The following is a 14,456-nucleotide window of genomic DNA, read 5'->3' on the forward strand; positions in this document are numbered from 1 at the left end:
TGCTGAAAATATAATCTTCTGCTTACTTAAAGAACAACTGTGGAAAGGAGCTCTAAAAGGGGGACTAGCAGGAAACAGGTAAGGAGAAGGGAGGGCATGTGAAAAACTGGGGAGGAAGTGTTAGTTGGGAAGGGGGTGAGAGGTCAGTCCAGAAGGAGCTGGGAAAGAAGCAATAAATAAGACTAAGATCATTTGAAAAAAACCATAGGGATCATATTACATAGGGATCATATTATTTTATGTTTACCTAAAATGACATACAATGTGTGTGTGCATGTACACACACATGCATGGGTGTGTGTTTGAGTTTGAGTGTGCATGTGTGTGTGTGTGTGTGTGTGTGTGTAAATCAAGTTATAACACATGGGGTGATAGTGATTCTCCCAAGAGCCATAAATTATTTAACAAAAGCTGTTTTCAGCCATAGGCACTTATCTTCAACATCTAGAAGGCAGCCAAGAGCAACAACAATAACCTAGATTGTTTAGGAGTGGGGGGGGTGTCTCTTGGATTTCCCTGACCAACAATTCAAGAGATCTCTCATGGCTGGTGCTAGAGCTTGATTTACACACACACACACACACACACACACACACACACACACACACACAGGGGGGAGAGACTGACTGGTGGCTTTAAACAAGCAGTTTAAGGGTTGCTATAGGATTGGTTCGTGGCTTAGTGGATAGGGGCTTTCCAACAGCAGGGTACAGTATGCTGCTATGTTTAGCTACCAGGAGACTGTGGTCATCTGCTAAGCTAACAGAAGGTCAAGGGGCACCTGTTGATTGGTTACCCCTGAATTGTGGTTTTCCCTAAGAACTATTTGCTCAGCTCCAGTCACCTCCAGTAAACTAAGGCCTGGTCCCTGGCAGGAGCTATTAGAAACCTGTCATGGCTCTGGTCTGGCTCCCTGGCCCTCTCAACTGTGGGGTGCCTAACCCCAATAGATGCATTTATAGCACACAATCCTTACACTGAAGGCACAGAACATCGTGGAGAGAAATTGGAAAGATGATAAGAGCCAGAGAGCCAGGAAGTCTGCTGAAATGTGGACTGGGGTTGGGAAACTACATCCATGAATTCTCAACCATATGGCTACCTAAACGAGACCTGAAGAGTGACAACACCAGTTGACATGCTGACATGGATGGGGGAAATCTCACTGGGCTTTACCCCTGGATGAAGGACTACAAGTAATTAAAGACTGATGAGAGGGGTAGAATTACTCTTTCCCAGGGTTGAGGGCATATAAACTCTATATTATTATACTTTGTTCCCATTAACCCACTTTCCCTACTTCTTTCCCCTGTGTTAGCTCTCAAAGAAACCTGGGACAAGTCTTACTCAATAGCTCCCAGCACTCCTCATCCCTCTACCCTAAACCTCTCCCTCTCACCTTCCCTTCCCTGAGCCTGATCACCACAGAACTCAGCCATTTTGGCTACACAGGGTCTCTTAGCTACCTCTCTTGGGTTCCTCTCTTGCTCTCCCTCGCCCTTTCTCCTCTTGTTAAGGGACATCTGGCTCCATTTTCTTTTTAATTATACAATGTTAAACTTTAATTGCATACTTAGCTAGAGGTCACTTTTTGACTGGTCCTTCCTCAATAGTCTTGTGAATTACACATTGCAAATTGTTTCCATCGTTCTGAAAACTGTCTGACCACAAGATGTTTCAGAGTATATTGACTGTCTGACCATAAACCCGTAACATAGGCTTTTCCCATGATTATAAAAATAACTGCAAAATTTTGCTTTTAGCCAGGCGTTGGTGGCACATGCTTTTAATGCCAGCACTCAGGAGGCAGAGGCAGGTGGATCTCTGTAAGTTCGAGGCCAGCCCGGTATACAGAGCAAGTCCCAGGACAGCTAGAACTGTTTCGAAGAAGAACCCTGTCTCAAAAAAGAACAAAAAATCTTCTCCATACTTTAGGGGTAATCATATCCTCCTCCTTTTATTTCATTTTTTCACCCTGACCCCTCCCTAGGCCCATTTCTATATTTATTCACACATATTCCATTACTCTCTTCTTTACTTCCCCTCTGAACAGCTGTAGTTCCCCACTGAAGTTCATGAGCTGCCTTACTGCAAGCATTTGGCCAGGTCTGCAGAACCATAAGAATTGCCGCAGTCCAGCTGCAGCCTGGGTTCAGGTCCTGGGCTGGAGAAGGGGCATCAGCAAGATGAAATGAATTGTATGACCAGATGATTTTCACACAAGTGGCTGGCCCTGAATACCAGCCATCTTTATTTGGACATCAAAACAAGCATGTTTTTCCATAATAACAAGCAAGCTTTTCCCATCCTCCAATGTTAACCTCTAGCAAAAACAAATATGTCAAATATTTTCCCAACTTTTACATCAAAACATCTTTAAAATAAAAACAATACATCATTTTTGCTATCTTGGCCAAAAATCAAGCCAGGCACATCCTCTCTTTACAAGCTAAAAGGTAATAATAGGCACATGTTTTCAAGAACAACAATCCCATTCAAAACTTATTTATAGAAATAGGGGTGATCTGCCTTGGATCCTTTCAGCACTGAATCAGAACAGCTCCCAGGATCTGAAGTGACAGCTGGCATCCCTAGACAAGAAACCTGAGAAGCATTGTTATACCAAGTTGGTAAGACCCCAAAAACTACCACCAAGGAGCCGACTCACTGATGCAAACGCATAAGGTTTAATGTTAAGTTACAAACCTTGGCAGGGACCCTGTCCAGAAAACTAGCACAGCAACTTCAGGAAAAAGGTGCCTGGCCTCAATTGTGAGGGGTTTTTAAAGGAAAATAACACAAGCAGGAAGGTACGTGCCTTGGCTGTTCAGGATTGGGTAACAGTAGGTGACCTTTAGATTCATTGACATGGGGGCTAGGGGAATTTCAAAATTGTTACTAACAGTTGCCCACAAGGACAGTTGTGGCAAGATGTTATTTACCAAAATTAGTCATTGCCTGACCACCCAGATGGGGTCATTGAGCAGGGTAGGCACAGTTTGGGTGCTCCTTGGAACTGTTATGATTCCTTGGCTGAAACTGAATCAGCCTTTTGCCACACAGGGAATTTCTTAAGGTGGCTTTTTCTAAGGGTGGAGTTAACTCCATCCTCTCTAGTTTACCTTGCTCTTACAGCATTAATACCCAAAGAATGTTAGTGGAAGATATTCAAGAAAAAATGGGGTTTCCAGGAATGATCACATCTATCCAAGGCATGATTGACAAATGAAAATAAAACCACCAAGAGAAACATCAATCATTATAAGAGAGAGGAGAATGTGCAAGCTGTGCGGTCCCAGCAGTATTCTGTGCTGTCCCAGAGTCACTGGTCCTTGCCTAGTGAGACTATTCCCATGGACTTTTGCCCCATCTGAAGACCCGATGGACAAGCACTCATATATACTGATCAGAAACTAAGCCACATGTCTCCCAACAGAGAATCGTTTTTTCTGACCACTTAACTTCTACATGGTCTCTTTGGATTTGGTCAGTGTCGCTAGCATATATAACACCATATATGGTGCCAGGTTTTTATTTTTTGTTTTATTTATTTATTTTGGTTTTTTTTGAGACAGAGTTTCTCTGTAGCTCTTGTAGACCAGGCTGGCCTCTAACTCACAGAGATTCGCCTGCCTCTGCCTCCCGAGTGCTGGGATTAAAGGCGTGTGCCACCAACGCCCAGCAGGTGCCAGGATTTTAAAATTTTTTTGTTTGTTTTATTTTGTTCTTGTTTGGGATTTTTTTTGTTTTTTTCTTTTTTCTTTTTTTTTCTTCTTTTTTTTGAGACAGGTTTCACTTGAGGGTGTCCACTTTTTTGTTTGTTTGTTTGGTTGGTTGGTTGGTTGGTTTTTTGAGATAGGATTTCTCTGTGTAACACCGCTGGTTGTCCTGGGACTTCCTAGGTGGACCAAGCTGGCCCTGAATTCACAAAAATCAGCTTGCTTCTGTCTCCCAAGTGCTGGGATTAAAGGCATGCACAGAGATGAATGAGAAATATACCTTTTGCAAAGATATTGTGTATCAGATAGTAGGAAATAAGCCCAAGCAAAATTTAGTGAATCTTATTAGGAATCTGGTGGTGTGATCCATGTTGAGAAAAACCTAAGAGGTGGAGTAAGGGTTGCACCTAATCCTCCTAGAACCAAAAAGGAAGCTCAATGCCTGCTGTCCCTTTTGCATCTGGGATGGCACATCCTTGTGTAGGTGTGCCACTCTGGCCATGATCTAGTAACTTGAAAAACTGCTAATCTCGATGATGCCCAGAAAAGGAGAAGGGTCTGCAACAGGTCCAATAAGGTATGATGTTTTTAATGAAATGTCCCCCATAGTCCAGGCATTTAAATGCTTGGTTCCCAGCTGTTTGGGGGAGGTCTAGGAGATAAGGTCTTCTGAGGAAGTTATGTCTCAACACGTGCAGAGATTTGCTTTCAAAATGATTTTAGGAAGGGTGTTGGTGGCAAATGCCCTTAATACCAGCATTTGGGAGGAAGAGGCAGGCTGATCTCTGAGTTCAGGCTACTCTGGTCTGCAGAGCAAGTTCCCGGACAGGCTCCAAAGCAATACAGGACAACCCCCCTGTCTCGGGGGTTGGGGGTGTGTGTGGGGGGGGTGATTTTAGATTCTGTCAAGTTAACAGTCAAGATTTAGCTATCATACCTTGCCTGCACAGCACAGCAGAGTTGGCACTGGTGGTGTGGGTGCAAGTGAGCCCCGACCCACGGCCATGAGAGTGAGAGAACTGGCCCTACTCCTTGTGCCTGTGGCATTAGGTGAGTATAACAGAGCAATGCTGCAGACTTTGCCCTGGTGGTGAGGATGCAGGAAAGCTAATGGGCTGACCCTCACCTACCACTCAGGCCCAGAACCAGGACCCACCGCAAAATCCACCCTATCTACAAACTGACTGCTGGACTGCTAAAGGTGTTGGTCTTGCAGATCCAAAGCTGAAGGATCTCCATGACACAGAGAGGAGTCCCAGTGAGGATTCAGTACTGATAGAGTAACAGAAGCCAGAAACCTTGAATCGCACCAATGACTCATTGCAATGAACATTTGCAAATGTGATATGCTATTGTTTCCATGATGAGATTTTTATTATATTTTATTTCATTGGGGGAGGCTGCAAGGCCAGAGGCTGGATATGAAGGGATGAGGGGATGAGTGGGATTGGGATGCATGATGTGAAATCCACAACAAATCAATAAAAAGTTAAAAGAAAAGATTTAACTATCAGAATTCTACCCTTGTCAACTTGACACCCAAACATATTATTTGTCGACAAAATTTTATGCCCATCTTCTAAGGCAAAACACATTCAGTCCAACTTCAAAAGTCTCTATCATCTTTAATTCCCCAACACTGTTCAAAAGCACTAGAGCAGAGTCACTTCTGTGATCCAGACAATCTCTTAACTCTGTAAGATCCTATACAATCAAAATGAAATTACAAAATTCTGATATACAATGGCACATAATAAGCATTCACATCCCAAAAGGGAAGAATGAGTGAATAGCAAGAAAGATGAAACCAATGTAAGAGCGAAGTCCAGCACAGAAAGCACCAAATCCTGCAGCTCCATGTATAGCATCTGGAGTTGTGGCAGAATCATTTGAGCTCCAGTGAATTTGAATAGCCTGCACCTCCAGCTCTGAGTCCTGTAGCACACAAGCCTCTCTCTTATTCCTGCTCTACTCTATACCTACAGCTTTCCTTGACAGACATCCCATGGCCCTGGCGTTTTCAACATCCCAGGATCTCCTTCACAGCGTCTCTCAGTAACATCCTTTCAGAGACTCTACACATTGTTTGACCTCGGTGGTTCTCTGAAGTTGTAGAAAAAAATTTCATGGTCCTCCTCAACCTCGCATCTTTCATGACTTTAAAACCAGCATCATATGGACAATGCTACCACATTCTCCTGCCAGTTCAAGATGTACCTAGGTTCCCTGAACCTCTGTGTGCTGGCGTAGTGGCTTTCCAGGAATAGAAAACCTCTTGGAATTTGGAGGTTAGGCTCTCTCCATTCAAATGATTTTATGTTTTTGCAAGTTTGAGACTTTGTTGAGTAGGGTCTTGCCTTCATGGCATTCTTCCTATTGTCCCAGTGCAGAATAGGAGTATTCTCTTAACCACTGTATTCTCTTTCTTACAGTGCAGCTTAGCTGCAACATTAAAATTATACAAGCTCTTTTCCTTAATACATTGAACATTTTTCTTTTTTTTTTTTTTTTTTTTTTTTTTTTGGTTTTTCGAGACAGGGTTTCTCTGTGGTTTTGGAGGCTGTCCTGGAACACCCTCTGTAGACCAGGCTGGCCTTGAACTCACAGAGATCCACCTGCCTCTGCCTCCCGAGTGCTGGGATTAAAGGCGTGCGCCACCAATGCCCGGCTACACTGAACATTTTTAAGATGTATGTAAGCTTCCCATGGTTTTGCATAGTCACAACTGCAGGAGAACTTGTCTACCTTCTTTAGTTAACTGTCTAGGTGAATTGGGATCACTATCTCCTTTTAGAATATCACTTAAAAGTTTCAAATCACCAGTAGGTACCTTTAAAAAAGAATGTAACCATTGAATATTTCCCAATAACTTCTGAAATCATTAAAAGATTGCAAGTTATCTTTCCTAATTTCTAATTTTTGAGGCTTAATTTCTTTAGGATATAACATGTGTCCCAAATGCTGAAAAGGTGGTTGTCTTTGCACCTTTACAGGAGCAATTACTAATCATGTTTTTGCAAGGTTCTGCTGCAGCTGTCCATATGTTGCAAGCAAAACATCTTCACTCCTATGGGCAAGCAATATATCATCCATAAAATGAACAATATAGACCTGTGGAAATTGATCTCTAACAACTTATATAGCTTGAGTCACAAACTTTTGGCTCAGTGTCATGCCGTTAGCCATGCCCTGGGGCAAGACCTTCCAATAGTACCTACTCATGGGTTCCTTAAAATTAACTGGTGAACACTAAATGCAAATCTATGATAGTGTTCAGGAGCCAAAGGGATGGTATAAAAACAATCCTTTAAGTCTACAATAATCTTATAGGTATCTTTTGGTATAGCTGCAGGAAAAGGCAACCCTGGCTGTAAGCTTCCATCAACTGCATGGTTTCATTAACTTTTCTCAAATCCTGTATTAATCTCCATTTACCTGATTTCTTTTTAATTACAAAAATAGGATAATTCCATGGGGAATCAAAAGGCACAATATGACCACTGTCCAGCTGTTCCTGCACTAACTGCTGAGCAGCTCATATTTTTTCTTCTGATAGAGGCCACTGACCTATCCATACTGAGTCAATCCTTTTCCATATAATAGGGTATGCATGAAGTACAGGCTTCTCAGTGACCTCTGCTAAAAATACCCTAATCCTGCTTTGGGATGTCTCACACTATGAAAGATAAGATCAATTCTTTCCTGTTCTTCTCACCTAGCCTTTGATTGGGTAACAATCCCTGTTGGAACATTTGATCTGTAACAACTACATTGGGGCTATATAAACATACCCCCATTAGGGCCATAACATCGACCCCATGAATTTACAGGTGAATAAGGAACAATGAATGGCTGAAAAGTCCATTCATGACCTTCTTCATCCCTCCAAGCAAGTTCATTGCTACTCTGCTCAGGATTCTGAGTTGACCAGTTCCTTGCAGCTGTGTAATGGTCACTCTTGTTGGCCATGTTGAAGGCCATTGACTGGCTGTGATAACATATCTGTCCTTGCCCATGTCCAGGAGGCCAGAAAAGCTCCTGCCGTTTATATATAAGGTGATTTCTGTGTGCTGTGGATCAATGGCTTGTAGCCAATAAGCATCAGATGAACCAAACCTAGATTTCCCTCTCTTAACTCTCTTAACCTGGTTCTTCGTTTTCATTTAGGGAAGTGAAATCAACTGAGCAAGTCTCTGGCCTGCCTTTACTGTTGAAATTCCATTTGGTTAATGAGTCATAACCTTTATTTCCCCCTCAAAATCAGCATTCATCATTCCAGGAGCAACAAAAATTCCCTGCATAGTTGTGCTAGTTCTTACTAATAACAATCCTACAGTGCCACTCAGCAAAGGATCATAAACACCAGTGAGAAGAGCTAGCATCCCTATCTCTGGATTTAACACTGTGTAGGCAGTTAAGCAGAGGTCCAGTTCGGCACTTCCTGCCATGGCTCTGCAGAGGTCCTGAACAGATCTCCCTGTGGGGGGAACTGCTGCTGAATGACCCCATATTTTGTCTCAGGGCCTGAGGCAGACACCCTAGGTAGTTTCCCTGCAAGGGATTCCCCTGGGCATCTTTCATAGATTTACATTCATTTGCCCAGTGCTTTCTCCTTCTGCATCTCGGACACAAACCAGATTCCCTATTTATTTCTCTGTTAGGACAATGTCCGACCTGGTGCCCTTTCTGACCACATCCAATGGTAACTTCCAGAATGCTTTGTGGCCTTTTTCCTCCCTGAGCCTGATTTTTCTGTAGGAATAACATATCCTTAACTGAAGTCCTTTGTAAAAAAGCAGCCATGGCTAAGCCCTGAGTGTATACCAGATCAATATCTGAACAAATCTGAATAAATTCATCTATGTCACCTTTCTTTCTTTCTTTTTTTTTTTTTTTTTTTGGTTTTTTTCAAGACAGGGTTTCTCTGTGTAGTTTTGGAGGCTGTCCTGGCACTCGCTCTGTAGACCAGGATGGCCTCGAACTCACAGAGATCCGCCTGCCTCTGCCTCCCGAGTGCTGGGATTAAAGGCGTGCGCCACCAACGCCCGGCCGTCACCTTTCTTTCTATAAGGTCTTAGCATGATCTGGCATACTGCATTAGCATTCTCACAGGCTAACAATCAAGAGTCCAGCCTCTGCATCTCCCATTATTTTGGATGATGCCTGCATTAGCCTAGAGACAAAGTTCTGAAATGATTTTTGTCAAGTCTTCAGTCTGTGCTCCAGCAGCTGGAAGCTTATTCCAGGCTCTCTTGACAGCTGCGCCAACCTGTGTATATATTGCTACCTCAAAACCTAGCTGCTGATCTGTATCTTTGTATTGCCCTTCACCAGCAAACATATCATAAAAAACGGGAAGGTGTTGGGCTCTATTTCTCTCAGCTATGACCTGACACTGCTCTGCAAATTCAGGTTTCCACAACAGATAGTCACCTCCTGATAGGCAAGCTTTGGCTATCTGTTTCCAATCTCCTTGGGGTAAAGCTTCTATAGCAATATTCTCTATCAGCATCTGGGTAAAACTGTAGTTGGTCCATACTGAACACAAGCCATTTTTAGTTCCTTGAGCTGTTTAAATGGTATTGGCATATGTATCCTAACTAGATTTTCCTTGCTCTACTACAGGAAATGTCTGAAATCCCTGCACATCTTCCCCTCTGTCCACTGCTTCTCTAACATTAGTTTGTACTGGAGATGCATGGCCCGCTACAACTGTTTGCCATGACTTGGGGGTCCCTGTATCATCGGCTACCCAATATCAAATTTGATTGTATTTGTCCACTTCAGTCATGGGAAGGGAAGCCTTTTGTTTCTGATGTAAATGTGGATGGATACAAACTTAACCTTCAATTGCCTGTAGTGCTTCTGCCAAAACTCGCACCTGTGGACTTAGGGAGCACCTGTTTGCTGTCTTGATATTCTAGATACCGTGCTTCTGCTTGGAGAATTGGTTTGCCACTAAAATAGTTTGGCAACTGGCTCATACTTGTCAATTCTCTGGCCTTATCCATTCCCCACTACCCTGAAGCTGCTGGTTTACAGGGTGATTCCAGCTGGGAGTCGATGTTTTGCGAGACTGGTATAAGACTTTCTAGATGGAAGTGTGTGTTCCGGGTCAGCATCTGGTGTGTTTTACCCACAACCAGGATTTCAAGACCCAGCATGACAGATAAAAATAGAAATGGTATGACTCACTGTGACTCCTAGTGACCCACTCACAGAGCTGTGGTTCCTATTCCCACAGCTGCATGTTCTTCTGGCTTGGAATCTTAACTTTTGATGCAGGAATGCTTCTCTTAAGATGTGTAATAATTCCAGGACAGCCTCCAAAGCCACAGAGAAACCCTGCCTCGAAAAACCAAAAAAAAAAAAAAAAAAAAAGATGTGTAATAATGAGCCCACTGACCTGTTAAGACAGCCACCCAGTCACTTTGGTCTCCTTACACCTCCGAGTCAACAGGCCAAGAAGGCAGTTGGTTTGACTAGAGTGATTTACCCTGACACCAAAAGGCACTTAGACTATTACTCCCCTGAAGGGTATGGAGGGGTATGTGCAGAGCACAAGAGATCTTTGGAGCTATCTCTTAGTATTACTGTGCCTTATGATTGAGACTGATGCCCACCCACATCAGGAAAATGAAGTTAAAGAACTGCTATTAGAAAAACCATTTGGTGAAAGTCCAAGGGACACAGACAGCAATAGAAGAAGACAACTATAAAATAGCAGCTATGATCACATACACGATTGTGGTTGGGGAGATGGTTTAACAGTTAAGGACATTGGCTGTATTCTTCCGGAAGACATGGTTTCAATTCCCAGTAACCACAAAGAGACTTACAACCATCTGTAATTCCAGTTATAGGTGATCTGACACCCTCTTCTAGCCTGCAAGGGTACCAGGCAAGCTTGTAGTACACAGATATGCATACAGATAAAACACCATACTCATAAAATATAATCCAAAATTTTTAAGAATATTTAAAAAAAGAAAGAAAGAAAAAGAGCCAGGCATGATGGTACATACCTTGAATCTCAGCAGCTGGAGGCAGAAGCAGGCAGATCTCTGTAAGTTCAAGGCTAATCTGGTCTGCTTAGTGAGTTCGATGGACAGCCTGTACTTTATAGAGAAACCAACATCCCTCCCCAAAAAGACTATCATTTTCATAAACATTTCCCCTCTGTTCCGTTAGGAATACTTTTGTTTGTAGAAACATACATGTTAAATATATTTCCTGCCCTCTCTAGCAAGACATTAATAACTTTCTCTCACTCTTAAGGTATTGCTTACTTTACTCCATAAAATTTAAGTTACATGATAGCAGGTGAACAACATCATGGGTACTTTACTTCCTTTTCTGGGGAAGGAGTGAGCATGCTTAGAACAGGGTTGACCAGATGGTGGTGCTTAAACTGGGAGCAAATTCCCCAGAGACAGAAGGTGTAAGTAGAATTAATTTGATATACTGCAAGACAGAAAAGCAAGTGTCTGCACCGAGGCACTGGCAGCGGGCACATCAATGTTTCAAAATCAAGGTGCCCTGGTTGTGGGTCTCATAGGGATGGACACCTGTGTAGGTTTGCTTCTCTGGGGTCCTGGTTATCTGGCCAAGCAGACATAGGTCACCAGGGGGTCAAACTTCTGAGACTCTGAGCATGCTCAATAAAGCATTCTCTACAATGGTATCAGGATGCCCTAAGGCAGATTGCAGTTAAGAGTTTGTTAAGGTTAACTGACTCATTTTGATCCTGAGCTCAGAGGAATCAGGGACCTTGATCTGAGGCAGAAGCTTTCTTATTCTAAATAGCTGAGCATGGCTGTCTGGCCCAGAATGACACCTAAAAGGGTCAGCACATTTCCAATTGTATGTATACTACTTCTTTCATGTTCAGAGGATTGTGATCTTGTTATTTTCTTTATTACAAAAGTATGTCTTATGGAGATGTTTATATGAGCCGGACTGACAAGGATGGAACCCGGATGCTAACACTTACCTCACTCTGTATTTCAGGCTGTCCTGGAACTCATCTGTTATGTATCCCTACCTGGCCTTCGTCTCTGGGCAGTCTTCCTCCTTCAACCTCTCTAGTGCCGGGTTGGGGTTGGTGGGGTATGCACGAGGGCTTTTCTAAAACGGGTGGTAATGCACAATTGTAGATTTAGGCCTCACTTCAAGCCTTGTAGAAATAGCAGAAAATAAGACCAGTGTTAGTGTTAGCAGGTAATGACTCAGTCCCCAAAAGTTGAAGAAGTCTGTCCTGGGATGCAGCCACGGAGGGAGAACTCTTCTGCCTGTCTAGAAATCAGCGAACAGGTTTAATAAATTTGACCTTTTGACTCGTGGTTTTCCTCCCATGTTTGAGTTGGATGAGATGCTCTTTATCATAGGAATTTAGTGTTACCATGGAAAATATTTACCATTTTTTGTTTGCTTGGAAGGAAAAATGCATTTTCAAACATACTTGAACCGGAAAGGGAAGAAAACATGCTCCAGGTGAGGCTCGAACTCACAACCTCGGCATCACCCGCACATATACTGCTGTATAAGTACCGCGCGCTAACCGATTGCGCCACTGGAGCATGCTTTCTCTATGATAGCTGTGCACACTCTACAGAGGGACGCGCGGGAGCGCGCCTGGTGGATTGATCATCTTTTTCCATCCAAGAGTCTGGAAATATCCACGTGACTATTCCCTGGTTAACCTGAAACCAGCATCCACCGAAAGATTTTCGTGGAAGTCCCAAGCTGAGGGACTGACACACAACATCCCTACGCACCTGCAGTCTTCCGGATGTTGCTTGCTAGATCCATGACAAGTCGAAGAGCCCACCAGCCTGAGCAGTCTCTGGAAATTGCTGAGCTCTCTTTCCTAGTCCCTGAATTTCCAGCCCCACTTCCACACACACACCCCCAAACCTCCATTGTCTTGCCTGAAAAGCCAGTTCTGTATTTCAGAGCCCGCTGGTCTGGCGCTCTTTAAGGAAACCTGAGTATCACCATTCCTCTTTTGTGCAGCGCTCACGGAGGACGGAGTTGTGTGCATACCAGCAGCCCTGTGGGATCTGATGTCTTCTTCTGATGTGCAGATGTACATGCAGACAAACCACCCATATGCCTAAATACATATGTAAAATCTTTAAAAAAAAAAAACAACTTTTTTGTTTTGAGTGTGTTTCCCTGGCTGTCCTAGGACTTGCTCTGTAGACCAGAATGGCCTTGAACTCAGGGATTTACCTGCCTCTGCCTCCCAAGTGCTTGGCCAGCTCAAAAAATTAATAACCTTTACATAATAGCATTTTTAATTTCTTTATAACAAAACTGTCCTTTCTCCATGTACTAAATACTTTTAGTGACAGAAACCAGAATTCTATACATTTTATAAGGTTAATAAAATTTTATTCTTACTTCATAATCAGAAGGGAAGTAGGACTCCAATAGGAGTCATTTGATAGGCCCAACAACTGCCAATCAACTTCCCACTATCAAAAAGTGAGTATTGGTTGGTGTGCTTCCAACAACTGAACTTTGAGCTGCCTTAAAGACTCATTTAATACAGAAACATGGTTTTTTAAGGTAATATATATTATAACATGTATAATAATACATTTGTGTGTGTGTTGTGGATTGAACCTAGGTTCCTACACACACTGAGCTACATCTCCAGCCTTCTAGCCCCCTCTCCTTGCTTTTTGAGCCAGGATCTCATTCTGGTCCTGTCTGGATGGGACCTTGATATGCAGATCAGGATAACCTCGAACTCACATTGATCCTCTTGCCTTTGCCTCTCTAGTGTTGAGATTAAAGGCGTGCACCTTTGTGCTGACTGTCCCCCTCCTCCCTTTTTTAAATTTTTGATGTTGTTTTTTGTTTGTTTGCTCATTTCAGATGGTTTTACTGTACAGCTCCAGAAGCCTGTTGTCTCTTTGTACACTGACTGGCCTTGAACTCCGAGATCCATCACCATGCCTGGCAAAAATGTGAACCCCAGGCTGATCTCAAACTTATGAGCCTCTTGCCTCCTCCACCTCTTCTGCGTATTCTGCTGGTATGTGGTACTGTCTTAGTTACTTTTCTGTTGTCAGGACAACACACCATGACTAACGCAGCTTATAAAAGAAAATACTTAATTTGGAGATCATGATTATAGAGCATTAGTCCATGGCCATCATGGTGGGAACTATGGCAGCAAGCAGGCAGGCATAGTGCTAGAGCAGTGACTCAGGGATCACATCTGATCTGATCCACAAGCATATGCGAGAGAGGCAGAGGGGGAGGGGAGGGGGAAGGGGAAGGGGGAGAGGGGGAGGGGGAAGAAGGGAGAGGGAAAGGGGGAGAGGGAAGAGGGAGGGGGAGGGGGAGGGAAGAGGGGGACAGGGAGAGGGGGACAGGGAGAGGGAGAGGGAGAGGGAGAGGGAGAGGGAGAGGGAGAGGGAGAGGGAGAGGGAGAGGGACCAAGAACTAACTGGGAATGACATGGGCTTTTGAAACCTCATAGCCTATCTTCAATGGCACACCTCCTCCAGCAAGGCCGTACTTCCTAATCCTTCCTAAACAATTTCACCAACTGGAGATCAGGCATTCAAATATATGAGCTTATGGGGTCCATTTTCATTCAAACCACCACAGAAACATCATCTTTTAACTTTTAGTTTTTCATTGTGTTTCAGAAGGCTTCATGAGGTTACCTACTTTCTAAGACCTTTCCCACTTAATCCTACTTAATCACACATAAAAAGG

At 43.4% G+C, this 14,456-nt stretch overlaps 1 non-coding gene across 1 annotated transcript; it reads right to left on the reverse strand.

Moving 5' to 3' along the window:
- Positions 1–12,204: 12,204 nt before the first annotated feature.
- Trnai-uau lies at positions 12,205–12,298 on the reverse strand. Its single transcript has 2 exons — positions 12,261–12,298; positions 12,205–12,240 (listed from the first exon to the last, which is right to left on the reverse strand). It is a non-coding gene; the product is annotated as a tRNA-Ile (tRNA).
- Positions 12,299–14,456: the final 2,158 nt, after the last annotated feature.

Source organism: Mesocricetus auratus, unplaced genomic scaffold, assembly GCF_017639785.1.
Source record: "Mesocricetus auratus isolate SY011 unplaced genomic scaffold, BCM_Maur_2.0 Super-Scaffold_100013, whole genome shotgun sequence".
Taxonomy (NCBI): domain Eukaryota; kingdom Metazoa; phylum Chordata; class Mammalia; order Rodentia; family Cricetidae; genus Mesocricetus; species Mesocricetus auratus.